At 37.5% G+C, this 13,269-nt stretch overlaps 1 protein-coding gene and 1 long non-coding RNA gene across 2 annotated transcripts in view; one reads left to right on the top strand and one right to left on the bottom strand.

The window, feature by feature from the left end:
• LOC121408106 (phospholipid-transporting ATPase ABCA3-like) overlaps positions 1-13,269 on the bottom strand; it is a 292,368-nt gene that overhangs the window by 52,541 nt on the left and 226,558 nt on the right. The window lies entirely within an intron of this gene.
• LOC121408107 lies at positions 3,518-4,314 on the top strand. The gene is made up of 2 exons (XR_005968994.1): positions 3,518-3,686; positions 4,235-4,314. It is a non-coding gene; the product is annotated as an uncharacterized LOC121408107 (long non-coding RNA).

Here is a 13,269-nt window from a genome sequence, read left to right as displayed (position 1 = left end):
CTTCTGTTTTTGGTCCATCTGTTTGTTTGGAGGAGTTTCTATTTTATACATTTTGGGGAGTTTGTTTAGATCTAAGGTTTCTAGAAAACAGGCCTGAAATAAAACCTAGACCAACAGCTCAGACTAGACTGGGGCCTAGATTTATATAAATTTACTAGATCTAGGTGGCCTAGCCTAGTATTACTAGGCCTAGTATAGCTATGCTTTCTTCTATTCATTCTAGATTCTATTTCTAGCCTAGCCGGTAGCCCTAACGCTAGGACTGGTTGATCTAGTCTACTGTTTGATCTAGAATCTCTAACGTAGATCTAGGCCTACATCTAGACTAAATGACTAAGACTAAAAGTTACACCCTATCTAGATCTAGAAGTACAACTAACTATATCAATCTAGGTGTAGGCCTACATAGTATTAGGTCGAGATCTAGAGTGGAGACTTGTAGACTCTATCAAAATATAGATTCTAGTTCTAAAAAAAGTAAATGTAGGCTAGTCTAGATCAATTCATCTAACATTAGGCCTGAAAAGGGAAGTGAGCTAGGGATCTAGCATTGGATTATTTCTAGGACTAAAGGATCTTGATTTAGGCTTAGGCCTACATCTAAAGCTAGGGGCTGTAGTTTGAGATCTAGAGGCCTAGCCCCCCCTAAAATTAAAAGCTAGAAATAAGCCCACAGCTACATGTAGTTCTCCATGTAGCCAAACAAAATTTAGGATTTTAGCATTGACCATTGTCGTAATCTTATTTTGGCGTAGATGTTTGCAGTTACATGTACCAATACAAACACATGTTTTGATGAATGAGAAAATGTGTCTTGCAGATTATTTTAGCGCAAAACCTGCATTCCATGAGCATACAGGCCAATGTCATAAAATAAGAAGTAGTTTAATCCACATCATGCTGTTTAAACATTTAGGCCCGAATTCACAAAGGTGGTTTCTGCAGAAACCACGGTTTTAACCGTGGGTTTTGCTGATTTTGGTATTCACAAAGGTGGTTTCAAATGAAACCATGGTTTCAACCGTGGGTTTTCGGCATGATTTTGAGTCAACTGTTTTAGGTGGTTTCAAACCGTGGGTTTTAGGAAAACCATGGTTTTTAGGCACATTGACCAATCACAGATCAGTATTTCGGTACATTGCTGAGCAAGTGCATAGACGACGATAAATCAGCTTGGCACGAAATGGAGAGGAGCGAAGCACTTAATATCGGTATTTGCCGAGCTGTGAGAACATCGTAAGTAATTTACCATTTTATAGTGACAATGAATATTTTTTTCTACGTCTGCATGTATTTGTTTGTAAAGAAATATTATAATTAATGCTGTAAATGCATGCAAAGTTAAGAGCGGAACGGTTTTCTTGGGATGGAAAAAGCATTATCGCACGCAAGTTATTTTCCAGTCCCACGCGTGAAGTTTTGTGTCCTGTCAAAATATAACGAAGAGCTGTCCCGCCGACTCGCTCAGGAGAAGGCATTGTCATTGTGATATTATCTTACTGCAGAGCGGTAACATGACAAAGCCGCCAAAGTAGTCAGACTTTCAACCACACACAATTGTGCGAAATTCAAGAAAATTTTGTTCTTAATTAATTTGTACCTTAGTAGTCTAATTAAAGTAGTCTAGTGATCACAAAAATAATTTTTCAACATTCACTTATTCAGATCCAACTTGAGAAATGTAGTAGATCTAGCCTCGCACCCCTCGAGGACTCTGATATTTTTTATAACTTTTTTATCATGAAGCCGTAGCCAAGTTATACATGCTAGTCTATGCCTTGGGTTAACGCGGGCGGGAGCCCAGGAGCTTACTGTGTAATAAACCAAAAGCTTCGGTCTCTGTTATGCTGGTTGTTCAGCTGAACTCCGTTGGCTTCACTCACCAAATACAAAAAAAATATTTAAAAAAAAAAAAAAAAAAAAAAAAATGTTAAGACTCCTCGAAACAGACGGCTGCCAGCTGTCTAACTGTGTAATTGACCATACTCACGGGACAAGGGTAGATTATGGTCAAAATATCTAGCAAGATAAATTATGAAAACAGAAATTATGCACTTACCACGATTATATGGATGATGGTCTAACGAGTGGCAGTTTTTCTGACATCTGGGCACAGACTGGAACCTCAAAAAATGAAAAGTTTTCTCCTACCCCCGGCTCGATCGGCCATTTTTGTTATGAATTGTAACAAAATGGCCGATCGAAACGGGGGTAGGAGAGAAGTTTTAGTTTTTTGAGGTTCCATGCTGTGCCCAGATGTCAGGAAAACTGCCGATCGTTAGACCTTCATCCATATAATCGTGGTAAGTGCATAATTTCTGTTTTCATAATTTATCTTGCTAGATATTTTGACCATAATCTACCCTTGTCCCGTGAGTATGGGTCAATACATGAATTACATGAGCTCCTGGGCGCCGGACCGCTACGCGGGCCGGCGCTCCCTGGGTTAGCCTTGGGTAGGCCCTAGGGCTATGTCAGTGTGTGTTGAAGCTGGTAAACAATTGATGGAATCCCCTTCAATATCCACATCACTGCAAATTGGTTAAATACACTAAATTTAAGTTTTATACCTTTTTTACACCTTATATCATAAAAGGAATAAATATTCTTATAGGGTCTAAATAATCAGATCGATCTGGTGGCCATTTTTTTTGCAAAATCTTCCCATCCCTTGCTGCGCACTGCGTAATACAATAGGCTTGACTCGCTTTGTTTACATTCTTGATGTAGCTACAATACGATTAACACAGGGAACTCCCGCCCTTAGCGGGCGGGAGTTCCCTGGGTTACAATACGATGAGCTACGTTGTGAAGCACCGTTCTGTAGAACAATTAATTGAATGGATTATTTTAACAAATCACCCCAAATGATAATAAGAATTTACATTTTGGTTGGAAATCTGGCAGGTTTGAAGAGATGTTGAATTATGTTTCATGTTCATTTGATTTAAAGCTTAATTTAATGTAGATCTATCTGTACTTTGTTTATTTCCGCAGTAAATTTTTGAATGGGTGAAAACATCTTACAAGTTAACATGCACAGGCTGCCCTGAGAGACTATTAAAGGAGGATTGTAAGAGAGGTATGTTCATTTTTGTTGTCATTTCTATATGGACTTTTGTCTATTTCCTAAATTTTTTCTTTGTCACCGTCTAAAACTTTTTTATCTAATTTGTTGTCATGATAAAGAACCACTTATTTTGATCAATTTCAATCTTGGTTGATGTACACATCTGACAGTGACTGAATTGATCTAAATTCCGTGTCACATGGTCATAGAGTATAATGCCTAAATGTCAAATATTTGTAGATCCAGTTGATCGATTTAAATTTAACTTTATGAGAATGGCAATCTGATTAGGTTGTGGGCAAAAAAAAGTCATTTGACCAAATATATGCAGATTTAAAAGGTAGGCCTATTAATTTTGACAGTACGCAGTAAAGGTAGTTAAGAATACATATTTTTTTCAATGTTTAAATATTTTCTTTTGCTCCTCACTCTAACTCAATACGAATATGCCAACAAGAACTGCAATGAGGAGTCGTTGACAGGAGGAAACTTTTTAAAAGAGACCACACACCACCTCATCAACATGCTTGAAGATGATCTGAGCCTGAAGAGGGACAAAGGGCCTAGTGATAAGACTACCTTTCTGCAAGTATTGACAATTCTGCTTTTGTATGGTGTAAGTATTTTTTTTAATGAGAAAGTTATATGACAATGACATCTCAAGACAAGCCTAGTGTATGCAAGTATTAGTGATATAATTGTAAGAAGGAAGACTCAATGTAAAAAGTGAAAATAAATTTTGGCAACTGCCTGTTTTTAATTTACAATGAACTGTGCATATGATAATACAATCAGAAATGTAAATTAGAACTATATGTTTTGTCATCCATTGTGGACAGATTCTTCCAAAATCCCTAATTTACATTAAAGAAAAAAATATGAGAGGTTGCATCATGATCTTGGTTATTTGAAAAAAGTATTGCATCGGCTATGCTCAATGTATGTTTGTCACACAAATGTTTATGGGATACGGATAGGTTTAGCCTTTAGACCAGTAAAGTAATTTTTAAAGGATTCTATATGGGAACCAGTCTTTTTTTTCCAAATCTTACAATGTAAAGACAATAGAATAGTTACATTTTGTTTTCTCTTTGTCATCTTAAAAAAATTAAAAAAAAAACGCAGAGTAAGATGCAACTTCTGGCAATATATCTTCATTTACAGGATAATTTCAGGGAATACATGGTGATGAGGCATCAGTGTTGCAATCATCTGTTTGTGAGTGATCAAAGATGTTTCGCAAGCCATAGCAAGAAAAAAGAGGTTTTGTGAGAACTTCAACAACCAGAGATGAGATTGAGACTACCCAACAACAACTGTGTGAGTGATCGATTGGACCCATGTCTATACAAGAATTCCTGGAGGGAAACAAGCCTTGTACTTTCCTGAAGGGCAAGTCCACCCCAACAAAAAGTTTCTTTGATATAATACAGAAAATTCCAATGAGCATAACACTAAACATTTCATCAAAATTTGATGTAAAATGAGAAAGTGTTGACATTTTGAAGTTTTGCTTATTTTCACAAAACAGACATCCTGGTCAGTATGCAAATGAGTGACAAAGTGACATTCTCCATTCAGTGTTTCTTTTTGTAATATACTAGTATCATGATTTTTTTCCCTCATAATGTGTATAAAGTACAGGTGAGATATGGTTTGATTTCTCCCTGAAACTTTTGTAAGAAGCCATTGTGGCAACTTATACTCAATTCGATGAAGTTTTCTCATAATTGTGAATTCTGTAAAAAATCAAACATTATGATATATTTCTACAGAAGAAAGAGTGTGTGACATAGACTTGTTTGCATATCACCCGTTTTATCACTTGATTAATCAATTTCTTATTTTACATCCTATTTTGACATTTTCTGTGTCATGCATGTTTTATTTATCTCTATTCCATTCACATTAACTTTTTTTTGTACAGTGGACTTGCTCTAGAACAGGTATTTTTTGTAATGTACAAGTAAGAATTTCATTATTTATTTGTGTCTTCTTTTTTAACACTTTTTTTAAAGGGGGGGGGGGGGGGTTGAATCAACCTCCCTTGAGATCTCTGCCAATGATCACATTAACGCCTTGAAAATTGGTATGATTAATAGTGGGAGATGTCATGTGCAATGCTGTTTGGTTATTTTTTCCAAAATCGTCAGATCTTAATTAATTATGCTAATTTCTGCATAAATCATACTTTTATACCATTGCTAACAATCAAAATGAAAAAAAAAATCCTAGATTGAAAATGAATTTCTTATGTATTTTATTGTTTTATGAATTTCTTATGTATATCTCTGTTTTTCAAACTTGTTTTTTGCCAAAATTATGGCAGGACATTTTTTTGAAGCATAATTATGCTGAAATCAAGTAATTTCACCTGTGAAAGTAAAAATAATCATGTCCATATGAAGAAGATGAGAAAATTCAACATTGACTTTGTACACAAAATCACGTTTTGGAGCAATTTTGGGTCTGACGTGCACTTATGTAAAGTCGAGTAATTTTCCAACAGCATGCCCATGCATTGTAAATTTGATCTTAAAAGATGTGCATGACTTCAAAGTAAAAAGTCGGCGAGTAGAATGGTCGTAAAATTTCGCACAGTGGAATAGTTGTGGAATATGTTGAGGAAGGGGGCTAATTCACCCTACCCCCACCATAGTTCTATGCCCCCCCTGGGGGTTTTACATGTAGGATTAAAAGAGCACATTATTACTAAGAATTTCACATGAATACAAGTATTTGAAATGAACTTTTATCAGATTTAGTTTCTTTCAGACTACATGTATCTTCAATTATTTTTTCATTAAAAAAAACGCTATTTAATCAGGATGCATCAAATGCAAATTCCTCATTTACTCTTTAATGTGAAATATTCTCACATAATTTAAATTGTCTATTTCAAATGCTTAAGATTAAAACTTTGATAGCTCACAGAAAGTTTATTGCATGCCCCAAAATATGCGTATGTGTCCATGGGGGTTATCGATTCTAATTGCTCTTTCTTTGTTTTTGCATCAGTTGTGTTTACACTTTGTACAGATAACCATTGGGGGTTAAATACCATATGCATGTCCAAGAGGATAAATAAGGTCAAAAGATCATATAGCATACACTTCAGTTTGATTGTGATATCAGGCGAGACTGGTGGTTCACCTTGTTTTTTGTTGAAATGTATTCTTTTCAAGTGTCCCCAGAGCAACAGCCTAGCTAGGGCAACCAGGTAGCCTTATGAGTAGAGCTCAACTCTGGCAAATAGGAAAACACTAGCTTGGCCTGGCACATGCACATTTAGGGAGCATGAATGAAACAAATTGAAAGGGCAATTAATGCATTTTCTTGGAAAAAATATAATTTCCATTGACCCCAAAGGATAACCTGATGGCCTAGTTTGGGAAACCAGGTAGCCAAACAAGTAGAGCTCGACTCAAGCAACCAGAAAAATACCAGCTAATAATTAACAATAATAATTATTCATTTGGGCCATTATTGTATTGTAATACAAGAATGTGGCAATAGATCAAAATTTAGACCTTATTATTTCACAAATGTTTGTAATTTTGCAATGTTTTTAAAATGCCGATTATTAGATTTTCAGTGTGTTATATTTTCATGTAATATCCTGGTGTGATTTTCCAAGGTGCAAGATGGTTTCATGTAAATTAAAGATATACAGAAATGATAAAAGAAGAGTAGTCTTTTGCCATTTTTCTGATTTGGACAAAATAATCATGAAGATGATCAGATGACTTTGGTGGTGATGAGGATGATGATGGTGTTGGTGCTGCTGATGGTGACAAGTGTGGTGGTGGTTATACATGTAATGGTGGTGATGATAATGAGGTTGATGACAATAAAGATGATGGCAATGGTGATGTTAGTGTTGATGATGATGGTAATGTTAATGACAATAGTATGATCATCCCCCTTTCATCTTCATCACTCCTCTTATTTATATGTATCCCTCTCATCTACATCTCTCCTCTAATCATCTCCCTTATCATCTCCATCCCTCGTCTCACCATCTCCATCACTCTATCCTTTCATCTCTCATCTCCATCCTCAGTTCCCCTCCATCCCTCATCTCCATCACCTTCATTCCTCCCATTATTTCCATCACCCTCATCAACTCTATTCCTCTCATTTCCATCCTTCTCAACATCTCCATTTTTCTCATATCTCCATTCATCTCAGGAAAATGCATATACACAAGAAAGAATTCAACAGTAAAAATACTTGTTTTGAAATATAATATCCCTCTGTGAAGTGGGTTTTAATATTTGCCATATGAAGTTGAATAATTACATAGTAAACACTGTATACTTAAATTTGCATTTTTGAAAGAGAAACTGAAAGTTTCATGCACATTTTCAGTGGATATAAAAGTTTTCAGTAAAATTAAATTTTCAAAAATTCCAGGGGGGGGGGCAACTGCTGCGTAGAGCCATGCTTTTGAACATTCTGGGGGCCAGGATTATATCGTCCCAAGCTGGCCCCCCATGTATATTTTCCCTTAATACATTTTTGGGGCCGGGGCAGAAAACGCCCGACCACCCCCCCCCCTGCAGCGCCTGTGCATGTGTACTATACATGCAATTTTAGCCTGAATGATGAATCGAACATCTACAAGTCAAGAAATTGAAGCCTATGACCACTTAGAACCAAGCTACACACCATGGAAAATAAATACATTTATTTTAAAAAAGTAGAAGGGCAGATCCTACGATGTAAAGATTCATCTAATTTTGTCTGAAGGAGAGCAACAATAGACATTCTTCTTTGATTGATGAATTAACAGGCTTAGTCCTACAACATCGTTGGAGTAAACTAAACTCAGCCAAGCTCGGCCATTTGACTGTACATGCACACTTTCATTGGGGATATCTTCGGGTCTGAAGCGCCCGCCGCTACGGGGGCCGAGCTACTAATATTGCGATGAAAAGCACAGAATCTTTAATCCGTTTTTCACTACTCATGATCAGAGAGAAAGTTGACAAACCTCAACAAATCAGGCATCATTTACTCTTTCTATGAAGAAATTGAGTGAAGGGAATACAAGAGAGTCTATCTTCTGCGACAAAAGTGAAGAAAATAAATTATGATCACAAAATTAAGTCAGTTGTTGAGCGGGGTCCCGGTGCCGAGTCGATCACCAAATACAGTACAGCAGCCAATACATCTGTAGTACCTGGGAATCGCAAGATACTAGTAGAAGCGCATAAAATTACACATTTTTCAATTTTTTAATATTTCAACGAAAAAAAGTTGTAGTAATTGAAGAATCAGACCGTATTGCCACTTATGCCAGTGCTAGCTGTAGAATGTAAGTTTTCAATGAAACTGAGCATGCTCAGTGCGCGCTAAAAAGGGGAAATCCCTGGATTTTAGGTAAAACCCATGGTTTAAACCATGGTTTCATTTGAGTCCACTGTTGAAACCATGGTTTCATTTGAGACCACTGTTGAAACCGTGGGTTTTAGAAACCATCGTTTGTGAATACCAAATTTTAGAAACCATGGTTTTTCAAAAACCATGGTTTCTAAAACCCACGGTTTCTAAAAACCATGGTTTCAAACGAAACCACCTTTGTGAATTCGGGCCTTATTGATTTCATATGCTGTTACCATGGAAACACATTTTTCAATATAGACTATGTCTTACAGATCTATACCTCAAAATCAATGTGTGAGCCAACTTTTATAAGAACTGGTTGAAAACTAAAAAGCGGTTCAAACCACAATTTTGTTCACCTAATTTCATTATATCATATGTTGTTACCATGGCAACACGACTTTTGATATAGTCAAAAATATGTCTTCAAGACTAATGTGTATGCCAAATTTTAGGAGAATAGACCAGTTGAAAACTGATGAAGTAATTCAATCACAAGATTTTCATTTATTTTTGGTATTTTTTGTTACCATGGCAACACAATTTTTTATATAGGCATAAAATATGTTTTGCACATCTTCACATCAAGACTAATGTTTGTGCCACATTTAATTAAAATTGGTTAAAAACTGAGGAAGTAGTTGGAACAGCAAGATTTATACATAATTTTTGCCAATATATACCGTTACCATGGCAACACAATTTCCGACACATGCATAAATGTGTCTTGCACATCTTTTCCTCAAATCCAATGTGTGAGCCAACTTTCATGAGAATTGGTAGAAAATTAATGAAGTATTTTAAACGGCAAAATTTTGGCCATAATATATTGTTAGCATGGCAACACAATTTCTGAAAAAGAAAAACATCTTCCACCTCCTTACCTTAAGACCAATGTGTGTTCAAAATTTTATGAAAATCGGTTTAAAAAATGAGGCAGGAGCTCGAAATGCAATATAGGTATAAATTCTAAAATTTTGTTGTCTGAATTACCTTGAAACTAATACAATTAAGACAACTCACAGCTGTCTTAAAGTTAGGGCTAAATTCTTAGCCATGTTGTATTTATGAAATACAGAATCTGCAGTTTTAAGAAAAGTTACTTAGCCATTCATCCTATATCTGTCTTAGTTGCGCAAAACCTCTTAGCCAAATTCTAAGACAAAATTCTTAGCCAATTCTTTATGGAATACGCATTTTGGCTAAGAATTTTATCTTAGACAGAAAATAAGACAAAATGCTTAGATTTTTTGACTTAAGCATGCTTATCTCGTTTATGGAATACGGGCCCAGGGTCTTGAGGCACGGTGTTGTGTTGATGTATCTCAATGGCTTCCCTGACCTTCTGGTATTCCAGTGCCGGATGTTGGTGATTAGGTGGCTCTTGTCCCAGTCTATGTGGTGATTTTCTTGTTGTGCATGTTTGACGATGGCAGAACGGTCCCAGTTGCTGCGTTGGTGGTGGGTCTTGTGTTCCTTGAGTCTGGTGTCGAAGTCTCGGCCGGTTTCTCCAATGTAGACTTTCCCGCAGTCGCAGGGGATCTTGTAGACGCCTGGTTGCTTGTTGCATGGGTGCTTGTCCTTGTGACAATGAAGGATGGAGTGTAGCTTGCGAGAGGATTGGTGTCTGACGAAGATGTTGGCAGAGTGAAGGATGCGTTGTAGTGGGTGTGAAGTCTTGCCGATGTAGGGAAGTACTATGGTGGCGATAGGCTTGGTTTCGGCTGGGTTGATGGCTGGACAGTTGAGTGTTGATCCTTCTTCTGGGGTAGTGGTTGATGGTGGTGAGTGCATTGGTCACGTGCTTGAGTTCCTGCTGTAAGTGTGCTTTATCGCTGAGTTGGTGGGCTCGTCTGATGAGAGTGGCGGCGACTGATAGGTGGACGGATGGGTGGTGGTGTGAGCGGAAATTGAGGTAGCGGTCTGTGTGGGTGGGTTTTCGGTACACTTGGTGAGATGGGAATCCAGATGGTGTCTTGGTGATGAGAACGTCTAGAAAAGGAATTGAGTTGTCGCGTTGGGTCTCCATGGTGAACTTGATGTTGGGGTGCTGGTGGTTGAGAAACTGATGAAGGTCGGGTGTGATGTGCGGCCAGATGACAAAGGTGTCGTCGACGTAGCAGAGCCAGAGTGAAGGAGGTTTGTCCTCATCCGTACACCAGGCCACCCACTCACTCCCGCCGAAGCCTACCCAACAAGTACGACGACCAACACGCACAGAACGCCACCACTGATGTACCTACCACGCCGCCGACACACACACACACACACATGCTGCCGTAACTAACCCTGCCGTCTACACACCGCGTCCGCATACCAACACCCACTCGTTTCCGCCAAACCGCCGACCCACGCCACAAGTACCGCCACACGCCGAGCGAACACTCACTCCTGAAGACGGACAGTCAACCTGTCCGAAACGTCGAGTCTCTCTACTACTCATCATCTCTACTCGCCGACTCAAGCAAGCATCTCTTCGTCAGCTCTACCACTCAAGCTGTTCTCACTCATCAATCCCTTCTGGTTTACAGTCCTTTTCAGTATTACTTTCAAGAAAGAATACTCTACTCTCAAATCTCCACTTTCTCGCCTATCCATTTCTTCTCTTCTTCTATCCACTGTATCTATAACACTCCACATGGTGTACCGTAAACCACATCAGCGATTGTACATGCCACCATGCAAACCTTCAAACAACATATTTTGGTTTGTATATTGATTTTTTAAATGATTGAATAAAATGAAATTGAAATTGAATTGAATTGAAAAGAGTCACTATACGAGCAGCAGAATTCTGAACTTTTTGTTAACAAGTAATTTGGGACTAAGGTAAATAAAACAAGAGTGTATTGCCGATATCAAGACGAGATGAGATCAATGAATGAACAATTTTTTAACACAGTACAGATTTACAGATGTATTGGATATGAGTACCCATCCTCATGTTTGAGTCAAGAGACACACCAGGATTACGGCATGTGTCAGAAACTCCAATGATGTGGTTGGCAATAAAAATTGATGTACTTTGTACTTTAGACAGATTGGAGTATCAGCCATACAACATACCTTCACATTTAGAAAAATTCAATATTAGAGAATGTGAGCACAACCATTGGTGAGCATCCTTTATGCAATCCTCAAGATTTCGGATAGCAGCAGCGGCGGTGTCTGAATCCAGTTTGAAGAGGTGCCAAAAAATGATTTTCAGTCCGATCAGATACATTTACAAGAACAGGGTAGGCCCATCCACAGAGCCTTGCTGAAGCCCGCAGGTAAGCAGTAGGAAATCGGAAGAACAGACATTTATCAAAACAGCTTGTGGGTGACATGACAGGAATAATGTGCACCAATCTAGAGCTTTACTTTTGTCTCCTTGTTCCAGTGTTGCTGTTGTTATGTCTGTGGTCTATATTATGGTTGCTCCACCTTATATGTTTGTCATTTTGCCTCCGAAGAAGATTCTGCTAGGATCGAAAGCTTAGGCCCCTTTTGACTCTCTTATAATACAGAGACGTTAGAATGTATCACCATGGACCTATGAAGAGATGGACATTCATCGCTTAGATAATGAATTCACTAACAGGTGACTGTTATTGTCAATTGAATAACATTCTCTTCATACTTGTCAACTTTGGTCCTATGATCGTTACCATGAGAAGGGCCTGAAGCAGTTCGTGATTGGGACTTAATAGTTCACAGATTGTATGAGCAGTTGATAACAGATCACTTAAATCATGGAAAATCGATGTGCAGTTCTTGTTTGCCTTTGGTAATCTTAGTTCCATGTGTTTTATTTGGGAAAATGTCTGTATATTATAATATAGAGGCAAATTTGTCATTGATTGTCCACCACAAGAAAATGTTGATTTGAATAGAGAAAAATCAAAACCAGCATAATGCTGAAAATTCAATCAAAATCGGATGTAAAATAAGAAAGTTATCACATTTTAAAGCTTATTTTTAACAAAACAGTGATATTCACAACTGAGTGACATGCAAATGAGACGGTTGATGTCTCTCACTCTCTATTTCTCTTGTTTTCTATTGTTTGAATTATAGAATATTTCATTTTTTCACAGATTTGACAATAAGGACCAACTTGACTGAACCATATAGTATCAAACAATGCTAATTTCACATGTTCATGGAGGAATTCATTGACAATGAGGAGAAAATATTTCATATAACAAAATACAAAAGAAATAGTGAGTGAATGACATCAGTCTCCTCATTTGAATACCGACCGGGCTGTACATATAACTGTTTTGTGAAATTAAGTGAAACTTTAAAATGTCATAACTTTCTTATTTTTACAGCCGATTTTGATGAAATTTTCAGTGATATACTTGTGGAATTTTTCTCTTTTTATTCAATTCAACTTTGAAATCAGAAGGAATATGGGCCTGACTTAAATTGATAATTTGGGGAAATGATAGGAGCAACTGACGAAGAGCAATCCTTGATAATTAGCCCTAATCAGACTGGGCTATTTTGACGCCTAAGAACAGGGGCCTGATTCAGCCTCCAACCCTTATAATCTCAGCCGTCGATTGAGCCAAAAATTGGCATGCAGGTTACCCATGGCATAATCTACAAAAACTATGATACATTTATGACTTTTGGCTAAAAACACTATTTGCATTGGATTTTAACACAAATTCATATTTTTGGGTCTGCATGCACTTTACAGAAAGTTGCATACTTTCGAAACTGACAGGGGTCAAACTTTTTGTCTAAAAAATGGCGAGACTAAAAAGTAAAAAGTCAGTGAGAGACACGGTAAAAAAAATTTTGCAAGGCGGATTTATCAC

This window comes from Lytechinus variegatus, chromosome 2 (assembly GCF_018143015.1).
Source record: "Lytechinus variegatus isolate NC3 chromosome 2, Lvar_3.0, whole genome shotgun sequence".
NCBI lineage: Eukaryota > Metazoa > Echinodermata > Echinoidea > Temnopleuroida > Toxopneustidae > Lytechinus > Lytechinus variegatus.
The sequence above is the reverse complement of the archived record's forward strand: the minus strand, read 5'-3'. Positions and strand labels throughout refer to the sequence as shown.